The following is a 21,883-nucleotide window of genomic DNA, read 5'->3' on the forward strand; positions in this document are numbered from 1 at the left end:
GACACAAACCCTTCAAAAAATCAATGAATCCAGGAGCTGGTTTTTTGAAAAGATCAACAAAATTGATAGACTGCTAGCAAGACTAATAAGAAAAGAGAGAAGAAACAAATAGATGCAAAAAAAAAATGATAAAGGGGATATCACCACTGATCCCACAGAAATACAAACTACCATCAGAGAATACTATAAACACCTCTATGCAAATAAACTAGAAAATCTAGAAGAAATGGATAAATTCCTGGACACATACACCCTCCCAAGACTAAACCAGGAAGAAGTTGAATCCCTGAATAGACCAATAACAGGCTTTGAAATTGAGGCAATAATTAATAGCCTACCAACCAAAAAAAGTCCAGGACCAGACGGATTCACAGCCAAATTCTACCAGAGGTACAAGGAGGAGCTGGTACCATTCCTTCTGAAACTATTCCAATCAATAGAAAAAGGGAATCATCCCTATCTCATTTTATGAGGCCAGCATCATCTTGATACCAAAGCCTAACAGAGACACAACAAAAAAAGAGAATTTTAGACTAATATCCCTGGTGAACATTGATGTAAAAATCCTTAATAAAATACTGGCAAACTGAATCCAGCAGCACATCAAAAAGCTTATCCACCATGACCAAGTGGGCTTCATCCCTGGGATGCAAGGCTGGTTCAACATACACAAATCAATAAACGTAATCCAGCATATAAACAGAACCAAAGACAAAAACCACATGATTATCTCAATAGATGCAGAAAAGGCCTTCAACAAAATTCAACAGCCCTTCATGCTAAAAACTCTTAACAAATTAGGTATTGATGGGACGTATCTCAAAATAATAACAGCTATTTATGATGAACCCACAGGCAATATCATACTGAATGGGCAAAAACTGAAAGCATTCCCTTTGAAAAGTGGCACAAGACAGGGATGCCTTCTCTCACCACTGCTGTTCAACATAGTGTTGGAAGTTCTGGCCAGGGCAGTCAGGCAGGAGAAAGAAAGAAAGGGTATTCAATTAGGAAAAGAGGAAGTCAAATTGTCCCCGTTGGCAGATGACATGATTGTATATTTAGAAAACCCCATCATCTCATCCCAAAATCTCCTTAAGCTGATAAGCAACTTCAGCAGTCTCAGGATACAAAATCAATGTGCAAAAATCACAAGCATTCTTATACACCAATAACAGACAAACAGAGAGTCAAATCATGACTGAACTCACATTCACAATTGCTTCAAAGAGAATAAAATACCTAGGAATCCAACTTACAAGTGCATGTGAAGGACCTCTTCAAGGAGAACTACAAACCACTGCTCAATGAAATAAAAGAGGACACAAACAAACGGAAGAACATTCCATGCTCATGGATAGGAAGAATCAATATCATGAAAATGGCCATACTGCCCAAGGTAATTTATACATTCAATGCCATCCCCATCAAGCTGCCAATGACATTCTTCACAGAATTGGAAAAAACTACTTTAAAGTTCATATGGAACCAAAAAAGGGCCCGCATTGCCAAGACAATCCTAAGCCAAAAGAACAAAGCTGGAGGCATCATGCTACCTGACTTCAAACTATGCTATAAGGCTATAGTAACCAAAACAGCATGTTACTGGTACCAAAACAGAGATATAGACCAATGGAACAGAACAGAGCCGTCAGAAATAATGCCACACATCTACAACCATCTGATCTTTGACAAACCTGACAAAAACAAGAAATGGGGAAAGGATTCCCTGTTCAATAAATGGTGCTGGAAAAACTGGCTAGCCATATGTAGAAAGCTGAAACTGGATCCCTTCCTTCACCTTATACAAAAATTAATTCAAGATGGATTAAAGCCTTAAATTTTAGATGTAAAACCATAAAAACTCTAGAAAAAAACCTAGGCAATACCATTCAGGACATACATGGGCAAGGACTTCATGACTAAAACACCAAAAGCAATGGCAACAAAAGCCAAAATAGACAAATGGGATCTAATTAAACTAAAGAGCTTCTACACAGCAAAAGAAACTACCATCAGAGATGACAGGCAACCTACAGAATGGGAGAAAATTTTTGCAATCTACTCATCTGACAAAGGGCTAATATCCAGAATCTACAAAGAACTCAAACAAATTTACAATAAAAGAACAAACAACCCCAACAAAAAGTGGGCAAAGGATATGAACAGACACTTCTCAAAAGAAGACATTTATGCAGCCAACAGACACATGAAAAAATGCTCATCATCACTGGCCATCAGAGAAATGCAAATCAAAACCACTGTGAGATACCATCTCACACCAGTTGGAATGGCAATCATTAAAAAGTCAGGAAGCAACAGGTGCTGGAGAGGACGTGGAGAAATAGGAACACTTTTACACTGTTGGTGGGACTGTAAACTAGTTCAACCATTGTGGAAGACAGTGTGGCGATTCCTCAAGGATCTAGAACTAGAAATACCATATGACCCAGCCATCCCATTGCTGGGTATATACCCAAAGGACTATAAATCATGCTGCTGTAAAGACACATGCACACGTATGTTTATTGTGGCACTATTCACAATAGCAAAGACTTGGAACCAACCCAAATGTCCATCAATGATAGACTGGATTAAGAAAACATGGCACATATACACCATGTAATACTATGCAGCCATAAAAAAGGATGAGTTCATTTCCTTTGTAGGGACATGGATGAAGCTGGAAACCATCATTCTTAGCAAACTATCACAAGGACAAAAAACCAAACACTGCATGTTCTCACTCATAGGTAGGAATTGAACAATGAGAACACTTGGACAGAGGAAGGGGAACATCACACATCAGGGCCTGTCATGGGGTGAGGGAACGGGGAGGGATAGCATTAGGAGATATACCTAATATAAATGACGAGTTAATGGATGCAGCACACCAACATGGCTCATGTATACATATGTAGCAAACCTGCACGTTGTGCACATGTACCCTAGAACTTAAAGTATAATAAAAAAAAAGGAATAATATTGGATCAAAAAATTTAACTAGTAACATTACAATGTTAAAAGTAAATAGGAAATGTCAATATAAATTTATGACCTTAAAATATAAATTTCACAATGTTTATTTTATAGCTCTTTATTTCGAACTGGTGTAGAGCAAATTGTCATCTTTAATAAACATTAAAGATGCTCAAATCATGATTTCTAATACTTTGTTTTTCTACTGAAATGACGGCTACTTTAAGAAATTTCTGATTTTATGTCTGGACCAGAAAGAAACAAGAAGACCCTTAAATAATTTTTGTGATAGAAAGAAAAACAGTAATTTAAGTGATGTCTAAACAAAACAAGTCCTAACCTAAAGGAAATTCTAAGTGACCAGGTATTACCATTTGAGCATCAAAAGAAGAAAACTTGATTGTGGTTGATTAAAATATATTGAAAATACACGAGTCTCTATTGAAATATACAAAAATAAATAAATAAATAAAGCAGAGAGAGAGAAGCACTAAACATTGTTAAGCAGAATACTATGCACTGGTATCCACCCCTGGGATAGGGGCACCATACAGCAGTCACTAATCTGAGGAAAGGACTCTAAATACCTCACTAATTTCTTCTAAGATTCTTATGTTTGGCAGAAAATTTTGCACACACCAATCTGCCGGAGATCTGCAAGTATTCTTGACTCTGGCAGGGGCTCATAGAAGACCCAGATGCATAGCAGTCACACTGCTACCACTTTGCTTCTTAAGCCTAGTCTTTTAAAACAGAATACTCTCACAAGTCAGGCAGGCATTACTCCCTGGTAGGCAGTAAGAATGAAAATAAGTTGAGCCAGCGCCCCATGGATCAAGGAAGCTGCCCAGGATGGATAGGGTCTTGTCTTTGTGTGCCACATTGTACCACAGGTGAGAGACCCCAAAAGCATTTTGCTCTGGGTTTTATCTTCTGGGTGTAACTGGGATTGCTGTGCTAAAGCTTTGTGGACATCCTATTCCAGGAGAGATGAGGACAATGACTGGGCTGTTCTGTACAGTTCCTCCTTATCGCTGGATGTTGCATTCTTGGTACGCAAGACTCGCAAGCAAGAGGGGAAAGTGTAGGATTGGCCAAGTTTACACAGAAACTTGTCATTCTGCAAATATAATTGCATAACTTTAATAAAGTTAACTAGAATATTTGTTATAATTCAATTTTGTTAGTCATGCTATGACTGTGAATTCAATTATTTTATTTTAAAAGAATACATAAATGGGATACATAAATACATTAATCAGAAGGCACTTTATACCTCAAGATGTAATGAGTAGAATTAACAATGCTATAAGCTGTGACCCTAAGTCACACCAAATTGCAAAAAACATACAAAATTAAATGTTATTTAAATATTACCAAGTGTCCTAAAATAGTGAAAGTATCAAAGATTCCATCAGCTCCAATGTCATTAATATAAAAATCAAGTATTATATGCATTATCAATGGAAATGATATTGCCACCAATCAGGAAATAATTGGTTCTTAGGCGTCAAAAATATACATACACTATATAAACAAAGTACAGTATATTTGTGGTATTAAAATTCCACTTGAGTGACTAGGAGAAAACTACCATGAAAGGCTTAGAAAGGCAATAATGAAAATAAGGTTTTGTCTATGAACACGAGCTAGAAAACCTAAAAGAAATTGATAAATTCCTGGATGCATACAACCTCCCAAGATTGAACGAGAAAGAGATTGAATCCCTGAACAGACCAATAGTGAGTTTTAAAATTGAATCAGTAATTAAAGTTCTACCAATCAGCGGAAGCCCAGGAAGTGACAGATTCACAGCCAAATTCTACTAGATATATAAGGAAGAGCTGGTACCATTTCTGCTGAAACTATTAAAAAAACATTGAGGAGGACGGAATCCTTCCTAACTCATTCTATGAGTACTCATCTTGATACTAAAACCTGGCAGAGACACAACAGCTCCAAAACAACTTTAGGCCAAGATCCTTAATGAACACAAATGCAAAAAATCTTTAACAAACTACTAGCAAACCAAATCCAGCAGCACATCAAAAAGCTAACCCACCATGATCAAGTAGGCTTTACCCATGGGTGTAAGGCTGGCTCTACATACGTTAATCAATAAATGTTATTCACCACATAAACAGAACAAAAAACACACGATAATCTGAATAGATGCAGAAGGTACTTTCTATAAAATTCAATATCTCTTTATGTTAAAAGCCCTCAACAAACTAGACATTGAAGGAACATGCCTCAAAATAATAAGGGCCATTTATGACTATCTGACAGCAAACATCATATTGAATGAAAAAAAGCTGGAAGCACTCTCCTTGAAAACTGAAACAAGACAAGGATACCCTCTCTCACCACTCCTATTCAACATAGTACTGGAAGTCTTAGCCAGAACAGTCAATCAAGAGAAAGAAATAAAAGGCATCCACATAGTAAGCCAGGAGAACAAACTATTTCTGTTTGAAGATGATATAATTAAATACCTAGAAAAATTCCATAGTTTATGCCCCAAAGCTACTTGATCTGATAAACAACTTCCACAAAGTTTTGGCATACAAAATCAGTGTACAAAAATCAGTAGCATACACTAGGCGCAGTGGCTCACACCTATAATCCCAGCAGTTTGGGAGGCTGAGGTGGGCGGATCATTTGAGGTCAGGAGTTTAAGACCAGCCTGGCCAGTATGGTGAAACCCTGTCTCTACTAAAAATACAAAAAAAGTTAGCCAAGTGTGGTGGCACACCTGTAATCCCAGCTACTCAGGAGGCTGAGGCAAGAGAATCACTTGAACCCGGGAGGTGGAGGTTGTGGTGAGCCAAGATCATGCCACTGCACACCAGCCTGGGAAAAAAATCAAGACTTCATTTAGAAAAAAAAAAATTAGTAGCATTTTTATACACCAACAAGATCCAAGCTAAGAGCCAAATCAAGAATGCAGTCCCATTCACAATAGCCTCAAAATGAATAAAATACTCAGGAATATAGCTAACCAAATAAGTGAAAGACCTCTATAACAATTACAAAACACTGATGAAAGAAATTAGAGACAACACAAACAAATGGAGAAACATCCCATGTTCATGTATAGGAAAAATCAGTATTGTTAAAATGGCCATATGGCCCAGAGCAATTCATAGGATCAATGCTATTTGTATCAAAGTACCAACATTTTTCACAAAAGTATAAAAAAACTATTTTAAAATTCATATGGAACCAAAAAAGAGCCTGAATAGCCAAGAGAATCCTAACCAAAAAGAACAAAGCTGGAGGCATCACATTATTAGACTATACTACAAAGCTACAGTAAACAAAACAGCACAGTACTGGTACAAAACAGACACATAGATCAAAGGAACAGAATAAAGAGCCCAGAAATAATGCCACACAGAACCATCTGATATTTCACAAAATTTACAAAAAACAAGCAATGTGGAAAAGACTCCCTATTCCATAAATGGTGCTGTGATAACTGGCTAGCCATATGCAGGAGATTGAACCTGGACCCCTTCCTTACATCAAATACAAAAAATAACTCATGATGGAGTAAAGGCTTAAATCAAAAATCAAAATCTATAAGAATGCTGGAAGATAACCTAGGAAATAGCATTCTGGCTGTAGGACCTAGTAAAGACTTTATGATGAAGATGCCAAAAGCAATTGCAGCAAAAACAACAATTAACAAATGGGACCTAATTAAACTAAAGAGCTTGTGCACAGCAAAAGAAACTATCAATAGAGTAAACAACCTACATCATGGGAGAAAATATTTGGAAAGTATGCATTCAACAGAGGTGTAAAATCCAGACTATAAGAAACTTAAATTTACAAGCAGAAAACAAACAACCCCATTAGAAAGTGGGCAAAGGACATGAGCAGACACTTTTCCAAGGAAGACATTCATGCAATGAACAAGTACATGACAAAATGCTCAATGTAATTAATTATGAGATAAATGCAAATAAAAACTACAATGAGATATCATCTCACACCAGTCAGAATGGCTACTGTTTAAAAAGTCAAAAAATAACAGATGCTAGTGAGCTTATGGAGAAAAGGGAATGCTTATGCACTGCTGGTGGAAATGTAAGATAGTTCAGCCATTGTGGAAAGCAATTCTGTGATTCCTCAAAAAATTTAAAACAGAATTATTTGACTCAGCAATCCCATTGGAAATGTACCCAAAGGAATCTAAATCACTCTACCATAAAGACACATGCATGTGTATGTTCATGGTGGAACTATTTGCAATAACAAAAACATGGATTCAACCTAAATGCTAACCAATGGTACTATGGATACAGAAAATTTGGTAAATATACACCATGGAATACTGTGCAGCCATAAAGAAAAATGAGATCATGGCCTTTGCAGCAAGTCTAGATATCGTTGAGGGTAGGAGAATGGTGAAAATTGAAAAACTACCTATCAGATACTATGCTTATTTACCTGAGTGATGAAATAATTTGTACACTAAATTCCTATGACATGCAATTTGCCTATATAGCAAATCTGCACATGTACCCCCTGAACCTAAAATAAAAGTTTTTTAAAAAGATGATTGGATTAAAAAATGTGATATCGACAATGATATACTATTCAGCCATAAACAAGAATGAAATCATGCTTTTTGCAGCAACATGGATGGAACTCGAGGCCATTATCTTAAGTGAAAGATTCACATGCATAAAAATAAATATCACGTATCCTCACTTATGACTGGGAGCTAAATAATGTGCACACATGCATGTAGAATGTGCAATGATAGCAAGAGAATGGAATGGTGAGCAGATGAATGGGGTATGATTGAGAAATTACTTAATGGGTACAATGTACATTGAGTTATGGATACCATAAAAGCCCTGACCTCACCACCATGCAATTTATACATGTAACAAAGCAACACCTGTACTGCCTTCAATTTATACAAATAAAAAAACAAATAATCAAAGGGCATAAATAGACATTTCTCAAAAGAAGACATACAAATGGCTAACAGATATATGAAAAAATGCTCAGCATCATTAATAATCAAAACTGCAAATAAAAACCATAATGAGATATTATCCTACCCCAGTTAGAATGGCTATTATTAAAAAGACAAAGTTAACAGGTTGTGGTGAAGATACAGGCAAAAGAGAACTCTTTCTTATACACTGTTGTTTGGAATATAAATTAGTAAATTAGTACAACCACTATAGAAAACAGTATGGAGGGCTGGGTGTGGTGGCTCACGCCTGTAATCCCAGCACTTTGGGAGGCTGAGGCGAGTGGATCACCTGAGGTCAGGAGTTCAAGACCAGCCTGACCAACATGGTGAAACCCCATCTCTTTTAAAAATACAAAAAATTAGCCAGGCATGGTGGCAGGCACCTGTAATCCCAGCTACTTGGGAGGCTGGGGAAGGAGAATTGCCTGAACCAGGGAGGTAGGTGGAGGTTGCAGTGAGCCGAGATTGCGCCATTGCACTCCAGCCTGGGCGACAAGAGCAAGACTGTCTCAAAAAAAAAAAAAAAAAAAAAAAAAAAGAAAGAAAGAAAAGAAAGCAGCATGGAGATTTCTCAAAAAACTAAAAATATAATTACCATGTGATCCGACAACTCCACTACTGGGTATTTATCCAAAGAAAAAGAAATCAGCATATCGAAGGCATACCAGCACCCCCATGTTTGTTGCAACACCATTCACGATAGCCAAGACATGGAACAAAACTAAGTGCCCACCAATGGACAAATGGATAAAGAAAATGTCATGTATATACACAGTGGATTACTATTCATCCATAAAAAGGAATGAAATCATGTCATTTGCAGCAAGATAGATGGAACTGGAAGTTATTATGTTGAGTAAAATAACCCAGGCACAGAAAGACAAATACATGTTTGCCCTCATATATGGGAGATAAAAAAGTTGATCATATGGATATAGTGAATGGAATCATTGATAGCAGGGACTGGAAAGGATGCATGGGTAAGGAGATGAAGAGAGATTGATTAATGAGTACAAATATACAATAAAATGGAATAAGCTCTAATGTTTGATGGCAGAGAAGGGTGACTATAGTTAACAACAGTGTATTATATATTTCAAAGTAGCTAAAAGAGATGACTTGCAGTCTTTCCAGCAAATATAAATGATAAATACTTGATGTATGGATACCCTAAATACCTTAACTTGATCATTACACATTTCATGTATGTAACAAAATTTCACATGTACCAATATAATGTATTGTACCAATATAATGTATCAATAAATTTTTTTAAAAATACAGTTGAAACAGGAAAGTTCCCTGATCCCCCTCTCAGGATGTGTGACAGGGGTGTGGCTCGTCTCCTCAGCTACCTTGCGCTCAAACCCCTTATGAGGGGGAGAGCACACAGATGGCAGGTGCAGGAGCCAGGGTGAGCACTTATGGGCTCTGTCCCCATGGCACCATCTAGGGGTGGGTACCGGCAACTGCCAAAGCATAAGTAGGCATGTGTTACAGCGAGCTCTTTTAGCTTTGCCACCTGCCGATGGCTTAGGTGTTAACAAGCTCAGTGCCCTTTTGGCACCTGGGCTCTTGTCTGACATCCAGGAAGAATCAGGTCACACATCGACTTGAAGGATGATGAATGTGGGGGCTTTATTGAGTGGTGGAGGTGGCTCTCAGTGGGATGGATGGAAGCTTGAAAGGGGATGGAATGGAAAGTTGATCTTCCCCTGGAGTTTGGCCATCCTGAGGCCAGTCTCCTCTCTGATTGTCCCCAGCTGAACTCCTCTCAACATTTAGATGCTCCTTCTCTTTTCTTCTCTGCCATGTTGTTCTTCCGCTCCTCTGCTCTTCTGCTCTTCTGTTCATATCTCATGGAGATGAACAGAAAAGGGTTGGGGTTTATCTGTGTACAGGATACGTACACCAAAAGGCAACTTTTGGGCATGAAAACAGGAATGCCTCTTCCCATTTAGGGCCCCGGGTTTTCAGGCTTGAGGGTGGGGCCTTTGCCAGGGAACCGCCCTCTTCTACCCAGTATTTTCTTGCCTTCTGTCCATATCACAATGAACTAGAACTAAAAACATCCAATAGAGGGTGATAAAATAAAATAATTTTTAAAAATCATTAATTCAAAAAAAACAGGAAAGATAGAGTAAAGTAATACAGGTGGAACAATTTGTTCTTTTAAAAAAAACAAACAGCCAATAGACACAAACCCAGCCAAATTAATAATTACATTCAATGTAAATACACTGAGTATGCCAATTACAGGACAGATATTGTCAGAATGAGTCTTAGGTGTCTATTGCTGTATATAGCAAACCACAACAAACTTAGTGGCTTCAAAAGCAATTATTTTATATGCTTACAATTCTGTGACTTAACAATTTGTACTGGGTTCAGATGGTTGGTTCTTATACTGGTCTCACTTGTGGACATTCATCTAGCTGCAGACATTTCACACCTGAGCTAGGACTATATGAATTAATATGGACTGACTTACATATCTGGCAGTTGGTGCTGTCAACTGGGCTATATCTTTCTGAGACTCAGGCTGCTTTGAAACGCAGAATTATTCAAAATAGACAAGAGCCACAAGGCCTCTTGAGAAGTAGGCTTAGCAGTCTAACCATGTCACGTATATCACTTTCTCTTGGTCAAAGCAAATCATAAGATTATTTCAGCTTTTGCCAGATTCAGTGGCTCATGCCTGTAATCTCAGCACTTTGAGAGGATGAGGCAGGAGAATTGCTGAGCCCAGGAGTTCAAGCCTAGCCTGAACAACATGGTGAGACCCTCGTCTCTACTGAAAAAAAAAAAAAAAAAAAAGCTGGGTGTAATGCTGTTCATCTGTAGTTCTAGCTACTCGGGAAGCTGAGACAGAAAGATTGCTTGAGCCCTGGAGGTCAAAGCTGCAGTGGTTGTTTGTGCCACTGCACTCCAGCCTGGGTGACGGAGCAAAACCGCGTCTTAAAGAAAAAAAAAATCAGCTTTAAAGAGTAGAGAAATATGTTCCATCTATTGATAGGAGATGCTACAAAGAATTTGTAGCCATTTGCAATCTGTAACAGTCCGCACTCTGGCTACAAATAATTTCCATTTCCCACATGCAAAATATGCATATTTGGTCCAAGTAAACACAAGGTGTCATCTAATTATGGCATCAGGCTTAAAATCCATGATCTAGTGATTCGCACTGAGTCTAGATATCATTGAGCCTTTTTGGGCATAACTCCTCAAGTGTGGCTCTTCTCAATTACAGGAATTTTGAACTAAAAAGACAACTTATGTGCCATACACACTACCAATTTACAATAGTGAGACAGGGAGATGATAACTGCAATAGACACTTGCCAATAAAATGAGAAAACTATAGCAGTTGCTGTCCCATAGCTATTCTGAGATTCCACTAGGCAAATACTGTCAGGTTTCCCTACACTGAGCCAGAGATGTTCTGTCACTGGGGTCTGATTCTGCTTCTGGAGTGGTTCCCTATTTCATAGCTCTCTGTGGAACTTGGTTCTGTTATCTGGGTTCTGGGCTCTGTCATCTGAGACATTTTTTCTTTTCTAGAAGAAATTGACTATATTTGCAGCTAAATAGTTTTCTTAGTTTGCTTTCTGTTCATACAAATGTGGGGGTCTGAGATCCCTTTCTCATTTTGAACCATCTTAGTCCCTTTTAATCTAAAGTGATAATGTCTTTTCTAGTAGTGTGTCTAAAAAAATTTAGTACATTGCAATGAGTCATACTAGGTTTATGCCATACCCCAATAGCAATAACCATACTTTTTTTTCTGAGACAGACTACTCTTTAGTGTAGGTATATCAGGTTGCTGTTGAAACATGACCTTAATATTCTTAGGAACACTTTGAGTGGCCAAAAACTCTACTAAGAACTGGCTTAATCTCTCAGAGGTTCTAGCAAAGGATCACACTCTTGATTGAATATGTATCCTGAGTCTGTTTCTCACTTTGAGAAGAGTTTACCAGCTGAATAGATAAAAGATAAGAAATTATTTTACTTTCCAGCACAGTAAGTCCTTGGAACTCTATATTTTCTCTGATTTCTGCTTGAAAACAAAAGAGTTCTTTTGTTAGTTCATCTCTCTGTTTCTGTACCTTTTGTGAAGATGTAAGAAGCTAGTTGATTCTTGCAATGGTCTTTCTATAACTCTTCCTAGATTCACAAATTATTAGGTGTATTTTCTATTTTCCAAGATTTTGTAGGCAACAGAAAAAAACCTCTCTTCATTTCTCTACCCACTCACACAAAGAAGTAGAACTAAAAAAACCCAATGGAGGGAATAAAATGAAATGCTAAACAAACTTCATTAATACAAAAGAAAACAAGAAAGGCAGAAAAAAAGTAACAAAGTATAGATTGGATAAATTAAAAAGTTACAAGATGATAGAAACCCAGCCAAATTAGTAATTACATTAAATATAAATGGACTAAATATGCCGATTAAAAGATAATGTCAAAATGAGTCTTAGTTTTTTATTGCTATACAACAAACCATCCCAAACTTAATGGCTTCAAAAAGCAGTTATTTTATATGCTTACGATTTTGTGATGTAACAATTTGCACTGGACTCAGATGCCCAGTTTTGCCAATTGTTTCATATTACATATATGAGTCACTATTTTCCCAGTCCCAAAAGCATTTTCCTCACTATATTTTGGCCTCTACCTATTGCCTAGTCCCAAAGCCCGTGAAACATTTTATTTTTTGTTGTGCAGCACCCAATTTCCAGATATCATTTTCTGATTCAGTTATCTTTGTCTGCATAGCAAATTACTCCCAAATTTAGCTTGAAACAACAATAATTTTATATCCTCAAAAGTTCTGTGGGCCATTAGTTTGTATGAAGATTAGTTGGAATATTCTTGCACTGATCTCAACAGGTTCTTTCATGCAGCTAAAGTTATCTAGCTTCTTTTTATGGCTCTATGTATTCCAAAATGCAAGAGCATAACCTGCGAGGCATCTTGAAGCCAAGGCTTGGAAATTCAATATTTCACTTTTGACACACTATATTGAACAAAGGATAGTGGCCCAGATTCAAAAAGTGTTTTAGGAGGAGAAAAAAAATGGCAGACAGGAGGCAGAACTAACTTGCAGCTCCCACTCAGATGGACAGAACAGCATGCAGAGACTCACATTGTGAACTTTTGCTCCAAGAACTACTGCAGGAACATACTAGGAAAACAAAAGAATTCATGGACCCTTTGAAATAAGTGGCTTACCACTGCAAACTCCATGAGATAGCCAAAAAACTGTGAGTGCCCAAAGTGTGAGAGGGGGAAATTTCACCTCTGAACACACATCCTCCCTGGAGAACCTGAAAATCCAGATCACAGGGATTTAACCTCACCTAGAGCTGAAATAACTTTAGAAACCCGAGTGAAATATAAAAGTAAAAGAAGCAGTAGGAAGAGCCCTGTGAGAACTAGTCCCCACGGAAGCCCAAGGAAGACATTTCTGGCTTTATCTCACTTGAGTTTTGGGGGAGGGCTGCCAATGGAATTGGGGAAGGACCACAGAAAGAAGAAAACTCCCAGCTGAACTTTGTAATAATTTTGACTGAGCATGAATTTTTCTGGGCTGAATCTGGGGTTGGGGGGGATGAACAGGAAGTGCAGATATGAGCACAGAAGCCACGGCAGGTGGGGATGGGTGGGACCTGAAAGCCCTGCTTGCATTCTCAGTAGGGAGGATTATAGCCTGGAACAAGATCTCAGCCCTCTCACCAGCTTCCTGGATATAGGCTTGGTGCTGCTGGTGAGGCATGGTGGGAGTGAGACTGGCCTTGCTGGCTGAGTGGGAGCAGGGTGAGTCCTGTCGCTGCCAACTTTTTCCCACTTTCCTGGTGACTGTATGATGTAGCAGAGGCAGCCATAATCTCCCTGGAAACATAACTCCATTGGCCTGAGGCTCACACCCCCATTCCCCACACCAGCTGCAGCAAGCCCTGCCCAAGAACAGTCTGAGCTCAGACATGCCTAACCCTGCCCCCACCTGATGGTCTTTCTCTACCTACCCTGGTAGCTGAAGACAAAAGACAGAATCTGTTGGGAGTTCTATGGCCCTGCCCATCATCTGGGAAACCTGAATACTTATCTAGGTGACCTTAGGGCAAGCTTATATGCCCCCATACTATGGCAGCTGATGCTCTCTTGAAAGTGCATCCTCCTGGCTGGAGGCCAACCTACTCAAGCCATTACAGCAACTTATGAAAAAACAACGCAGCTCCAAGAAAGGAGAAAACAACAGCTAATTTCACTCTCTGTAACATCCTGGCTAACCAGAAGTCCTGAGTCTGTCTACATGACCACTTCTCTGCTAGCACAACCAGCATGCGAGGAAACCAGCATACTAAACAAAACTACAACCAAGGACCCTCACAGAGCCCACTTCACTCCCCTGCTTCCTCCACTGAAGGAGGTGCCAGTATCCATGGCTGAGAGACCTGAAGATGGATCACATCACAGGACTCTTTGCAGACACTCCCCCATACCAGCCCAGAGCCTAGTAGCTCTGCTGGGTGGCTTGACCCAGAAAAGCAATAATAATCACTGCAGTCTTGCTCTCAGGAAGCCCCATCCCTAGAGGAAGAAAGAGAGCACCACATCAAGTGATCACCCTATGGGACAAGAGGATCTGAATAGCAGCGCCTGAACCCCAGATCTTTCCTCTGACATAGTCTAACCAAATGAGAAGAAACCAGAAAATAAATTCTGGTAATATGATAAAACAAGGTTCTTTAACATCCTGAAAAGATCACACTAGCTCACCAGCAATGGATCTAAACCAAGAAGGAATCTCTGAATTGCCAGAAAGAGAATTCAGAAGATTGATTATTAAGCTACTGAAGGAGGCACCAGAAAAACATGAAATTCAACTTTAAAACATTTTTTAAAATAACACAGAATATGGGTGAAAAAATATCCAGAGAAATAGCATAAATAAAAAACAATCACAACTTCTGGAAATGAAAGACACACTTAGAGAAATGCAAAATACACTGGAAAGTTTCAACACTAGAATTGAACAAGTAGAAGGAAGAATTTCAGAGCTTGAAGACAAGGCTTTTTAATTAACCCAATCCAACAAAGACAAAGAAAAAAGAGTAAAAGAAATGAACAATGCCTCCAAGAAGTTTGGGATTATGTTAAATGACCAAACCTAAGAATAATTGGCGTTCCCAAGGAAGAAGACAAATCTAAAAGTTTAGAAACTTATTTGAGGGAATAATTGAGGAAAACTTCCCTGGCCTTGCTAGAGATCTAGATATCGAAATAAAAGAAGCTCAAAGAAAACCCAGGAAATTCATTACAAAAAGATCATCACCTAGGCATGTAATCGTCAGGTTATCTAAAGTCAAGACAAAGGAAAGAGTCTTAAGAGCTGTGAGGCAAAAGCATCAGGTAACCTGTAAAGGAAAACCTATCAAATTAACAGATTTCTCAGCAGAAACCCTACAAACTAGAAGGGATTTGGGGTCTTATCTTTAACTTCCCTAAGCAAAACAACTATCAGCCAAGAATTTTGTATCCAGTGAAACTAAGCCTTGTAAATGAAGGAAAGATAAAGTCTTTTTCAGAAAAGCAAATGCTGAGAGTTCACCACTACCAAGCCAGCACTACAAGAACTTCTAAAAGGAGTTCTAAATCTTGAAATAAACCTCAAAATACAACAAAATAGAACCTCATTAAAGCATAAATCTCATAGGGCCTATAAAACAATAACACAGAGAGAGAGAGAGAGAGAGAGAGAGAAACCAAGTTAAGTATTAAGGCAACAACTAGCACCATGAATAGAATAGTACATCACATCTCTATACTAACGTTGAATATAAATGGCCTAATTGCTCCACTTAAAAGATATGGAATGGCAGAATGAATAAGAAATCATCAACCAAGTAAGTATCTGCTGTCTTCAAGAGAGTCATCTAACACATGAGGACTCAAATAAATTTAAGGAAAAGGAGTGGGAAAAAATATTCCATGGAAATGGACACCAAAAGCAAGCAGGAGTAGCTATTCTATCAGACAACACAGATTTTAAAGCAAAAACAGATAATAAAAAAAGACACACAGGGACATCATATAATGATAAAAAGAACAGTCCAACAGGAAAACATCACAGTCTTAAATATATATACACCTAACATTAGAGCTCCCAAACTTATAAAACAATTACTACTAAACCTAAGAAATGAGATAGATGGCAACACAATAATAGTGGGGGACTTCAGTACTCCACTGATACCACTAGACAGGTCATCAAGACAGAACATCAACAAAGAAACAACGGACTTAAACTATATCCTAGAACAAATGGACTTAACACATATTTACAAAATATTCTACCCAACAACTTCAGAATATACATTCTATTTATCAGCACATGGGACATTCTTCATGATAGACCATATGATAGGCCACAAAACAAGTCTCAATACATTTAAGGAAATCAAAACTATATCAAGTACTCTTTCAGACCAGAGCGGAATAAAATTAAAAATCAGCTCCAAAAAGAACCTTCAAAACCATGAAAATACATGGAACTTAAATAATCTGCTCCTGAATGATTATTGGGTCAATAATAAAATCAATATGAAAATTAAAGAATTATTTGAACTGAATGATAATAGTGACATAACCTATCAAAACCTCTGGGATATAGCAAAAGTGGTGCTAAGAGGAAAGTTTATAACATTAACTGCCTACATCAAAAAGTCTGAAAGAGTACAGATAAACAATCTAAGGTCACACCTCAAGTAACTAGGGAAACAAAAACAAACCAAACCCAAACCCAGCAGAAGAAAAGAAATAACAAAGATTGGAGAAGAACTAAATGAAATTAAAACAAAAAAGTTACAAAAGATAAATGAAACAAAAATCTGGTTCTTTGAAAGATAAACAAAATTGATAGATGATTAGTGAGATTAACCAAGAAAACAAGAGAGAAATTCCAAATATACTCAATTAGAAACAAAATGGGAGATATTACAATTGATACCACAGAAACACAAAAGACTATTCAAGGCTACTATGAACAACTTTATGTACACAAACTAGAAAACCTAGAGGAGATGGATAAATTCCTGGAAATATAAAACCCTCCTAGATTAAAGCAGGAAGAAATAGAAATAGAAACTGAACAGACCAATAACAAGCAGCAAGATTGGAATGATAATATAAAAATTGCCAACAAAAGAAAAGTCCAGGACCATATGGATTTACAGCTGAATTTTATAAGATATTCAAAGAAGAATTGGTACTAATCCTCCTGAAACTATTCCAAAAGATAGAGAAAGATGGAATATTCCCTAAATCATTCTGTGAAGCCAGTGTCACCCTAATACCGAAACCAAGAAAGGACATAATAAAAAAAGAAATTACAGACCAATATCTCTGATGAACATAGATGTAAAAATCCTCAACAAAATACTAGCTAACTGAATCCAACAGCACATTGAAAAAAATAATATGCCATGATTGAGTGGGTTTCATATCAGGGAGGCAAGGATGGTTTAACATAAGCAAGTAAATAAATAATGATACACCACATAAACAGAATTAAAAACAAAAATCACATGATCATCTCAATAGACACAGAAAAAGCATTTGACAAAATCCAGCATCACTTTATAATTAACACCCTCAGCAAAATCAGCATAAAGGGGACATAACTTAAGGTGAAAAAAAAGCCATCTATGACAATCCTACAGCCAACGTTATACTGAATGGGAAAAAGTTGGAAGAATTCCCTCTGAGAACTGGAACAAAACAAGGATGCCCACTTTTGCCACTTCTATTCAACATAGTACTAAAACTTCTAGCCAGAGCAATCAGACAAGAGAAAGAAATAAAGGGCATTCAAATCAGTAAAGAGGAAGTCAAGTTGTCACTGTTTGCTGATGATAAAATTGTATACCTAGAAAACCCTAAAGACTCATCCAAAAGCTCCTAGATCTAATAAATGAATTCAGTAAAGTTTCAGGATAGGAAATAAATGTACACAAATTAGTAGCACTGCTATACGACAGCAGTGACCAACCTGAGAATGAAATCAAGAACTCAATCCCTTTTACAACAGCTGCCAAAATATTAAAATACTTAGGAATACACCTAACCAAGGAGGTGAAAGACCTCTACAAGGAAGACTACAGAACACTGCCTGAAGAAATCATAGATGACACAAAGGGAAATACATCCCATCCTCATGGATGGGTAGAATCAATATTGTGAAAATGACCATACTGCCAAAAGCAATCTACAAATTCAATGCTATTCTTATCAAAATATCATCATCATTCCTCACAGAACTAAAAAAAAAAAATCCTAATATTTATATGGAACCACAAAAGAGCCTGCATAGCCAAAGCAAGACTAAGCAAAAAGAATAAATCTGGAGGCATCACATTACCCGAATTCAAACTATACTATAAGGCTTTAGTCACTAAAACAGCATGGTATTGGTATAAAAATAGGCACATAGACCAATGCAACAGAATACAGAATGCAGAAATAAACCCAAATACTTACAGCCAACTGATCTTCAACAAAGCAAACAAAAGCATAAAGTAGGGAAAGGACACCATATTCAACAAATGGTGCTGAGATGGTTGGCAAGCCACATGTAGAAGAATGAAACTGGATCCTCATCTCTCAACAAAATCAACTCAAAAATCAACTCAAGATGAACCAGACTTAAATCTAACACCTGAAACCATTAAAATCCTGGAAGATAACATCAGAAAAACCCTTGTAGACATTGGCTTAGGCAAAAATTTAATGACCAAGAACCCAAAAGCAAATGCAACAAAAACAAAGATGAATAGATGGGACTTAATTAAGCTAAAATGTTTCTGCACAGCAAAGTAAATATCAGCAGAGCAAACAGACAACCCATAAACTGGGAGAAAATTTTCATAAACTATGCATTCTACAGAGAACTAATATTCAGAATCTACAAGTAACTCAAATCAGCAAGAAAAAAAAATCCCATCAAAAAGTGGGCTAAGAACATGAATAGACAATACTCAAAAGAAGATATACACATGGCCAACAAACATGAAAAAATGCTCAACATCACTAATTATCAGGGAAATGCAAATCAAAACCACAATGCAATGCTGCCTTACTCCTGCAAGAATAACCGTAATTAAAAACTCAAAAAATAATAGATTTTGGCATGGAAATGGTGAAAAGGGAACACTTTTACACTGCTGGTGGGAATATAAACTATTACAACCACTATGGAAAAAAGTATGTTGATTCCTTATGAAACTAAAAGTAGATCTACCATTTGATCCATACTTCTATCATCTATTATGCTAACTAGTCATTATTTGAAAAATACTTCTACTATTCATTATGCTAATTAAACAAATGTTTTGTGTTTATCTAAGATAAAGTTAGTTAAAGCCTTGCAGAAACTGCTTGTGGAATGCAACCTTTCTGATCAAATGTTAATTGACAACGATGGGAATGTGAATTTCTGATCAGGGTTACTGACTACTCTTAGAATTTAGCCTAAATTACACACACACAGCCACACACACTTACAGCTCAAAAGAGATTGTAGAGCATGAGGTAATTATTTTTAATACTGGTAAGTATGTTAACTTTGGGAGGATTTAAAATTATGTATACAATTGTGCATCAGAGCAAAAGTACTTTATTGTGTGAAGAAAAATGTGCATATTTGAAACTTTTTTCTTGTAATGTTTAATAAAATTTATCCTAGCAGAAAAAAGTGGGGAAATATGCATAATTTATTGATAGGAGTACCTATTAAAAATTTGTGACTTTCTTCTTGTATCAAAAATATAAGATAATTATATTGTGTTTTTAGAAAATGCACTTTAAACATGAGGACATAGATTTTCAAAAAAGGATAAAATGATGAATGATAAAAATGTTAATTATATAAAACCCAGTGGGACAATATTATTTTGAGGGAAAACAGTTTTTAAGATATGGAGTATTATCAGAGATAAAGACTACAGTTTTTTTGTTTGTTTGTTTTTTGTTTTTTTTTGAGACAGAATCTCACTCTGTTGCCCAGGCTGGAGTGCATTGGTGTGATCTCGGCTCAGTGCAACCTTTGCAGAGACATGGATGTAGCTGGAAGCCATTATCCTCAGCAAACTAACACAGGAACAAAAAACCAAACACCACGTGTTCTCACTAATATGTGGGAGATGAATGATGAGAACACATGGACACAGGGAGGGGAACAACACACACCAAGGCCTGTTGAGAGTGTAGTGGGAGGAAAAGCATCAGGATAAATAGCTAATACATGTGGGGCTTAATACCTAGGTGATGGATTGATAGGTGCAGCAAACCACCATGGCACATGTTTACCTATGTAACAAAACTGCACATCCTGCATATGTATTCCCAAACTTCAAATAAAATAAAATAATAAAAACAAGTCAGCATGTCTTCTTACCTACAAATGATCAGATTAGTTCCCCAGCAATGATTCTTAACCAGGCTGAAATGACAAACATAGAATTCAGAATCTGGATAGAAACAAATATTATCAAGATTCAGGAGAAAGTTGAAACACAATCTAAGAATTCAATAAAATGATACAAGAGGTGAAATGAGAAAGATGGAAAGATGGAGCATTAGCAGCAGCAGCAGTGTGGAAGGGTGTGTGCACCTAGAGTATTTTTTAAGTTAATTTTTTTGTCACTGATTTCTATTAGACTGGTGCAAAATAAATTGCTGTTTTTGGCATTGAAAGTAATAGCAAATAGCTTAATTTTTTTACTGTTGTCAAAGTGAGTATCTTTCAAAATTTTGGCCCTTTGAATGTATTCAGATTTGCTTAAAGTCCTGATATTTTAAGAAAGAACCAAGCTGAGCTATAGAGCTGAAATACTCACTACAAGAATTTCATAATACAATCACAAGTATTAATAACAGAATAAAACAAGCTGAGAAAAGAATCTAAGAGATTGAAAACTGATTCTTTGAATCATTTTAGTCAGACAAAAATAAAGAAAAAGAGAATGAACAAAACCTCTGAGAAATATGAGATTATGTAAGGAGACCAAATCTATGACTCATTGGCATTCTTGCAAGACAGTGAGAGAAAGGAAGCAACTTGGAAAACATATTTGAGGATATATAGTTCATGAAAATTTTTCCAACCTCGTTAGGGAGGCCAACATTTAAATTCAGGAAATGCAGAGAATTTTTCTGAAATATTACACAGGAAGACTACCTCAAGACACAGACTCATCAGATTCTCCAAGGTCAAAATGAAAGAAAAAATGTTAAAGGCAGCTAGAGAGAAGGGGCAGGTCACCTACAAAGGGACCCATATTAGGCTAACAGTGAACCTTTCAGCAGAAACCCTTCAAGCCAGATGAGACTGGAGGCCTATATTCAGTATTTTTTTTTAATTCCAACAAAGAATTTCATATGCAGCCAAACAAAACTTTATAAGCAAAGGAGAAATAAGATCCTTTTTAGACAAGCAAATGCTAAGGAAATTCATTAACACCAGACCTGCTTTCAAGAGGTTCTTAAGAGAATGCTCAATGTGAAAACAAAAGACCATTACTGACCACCACAAAAACACACTTAAGTACATAGACCACTGACAATAAAAAGCAACTACACAAACAAATCTGAATACCACCATGATGACAGGATCGAATCCACACATATCATTATTATCCTTGAACATAAATGGACTAAATACCCCACTTAAAAGCCACATAGTGGCAAATGGATAAAGAAGCAAGACCCAATTCTATGTTGTCTTCAAGAGACCAATCTCACATGCAAGGACACACATAGCCTCAAAGTACAGGTATGGAGAAAAATCTACCAAGGAAATGAAAAACAAAAAAGAAAGTACAGGTTGCTATTCTAATTTCA

General features: G+C 37.1%; 1 long non-coding RNA gene across 1 annotated transcript in view; it reads left to right on the plus strand.

The window, feature by feature from the left end:
- LOC134738196 (uncharacterized) overlaps window positions 1-20,416 on the plus strand; it is a 30,235-nt gene extending 9,819 nt beyond the window's left edge. Inside the window, exon 2 of the long non-coding RNA XR_010123807.1 lies at window positions 20,029-20,416. This is a non-coding gene — a long non-coding RNA (uncharacterized LOC134738196). The remainder of the gene's footprint in view (window positions 1-20,028) is intronic.
- Window positions 20,417-21,883: the final 1,467 nt, after the last annotated feature.

This window comes from Pongo pygmaeus, chromosome 1 (genome assembly GCF_028885625.2).
Source record: "Pongo pygmaeus isolate AG05252 chromosome 1, NHGRI_mPonPyg2-v2.0_pri, whole genome shotgun sequence".
Taxonomy (NCBI): Eukaryota; Metazoa; Chordata; class Mammalia; order Primates; family Hominidae; genus Pongo; species Pongo pygmaeus.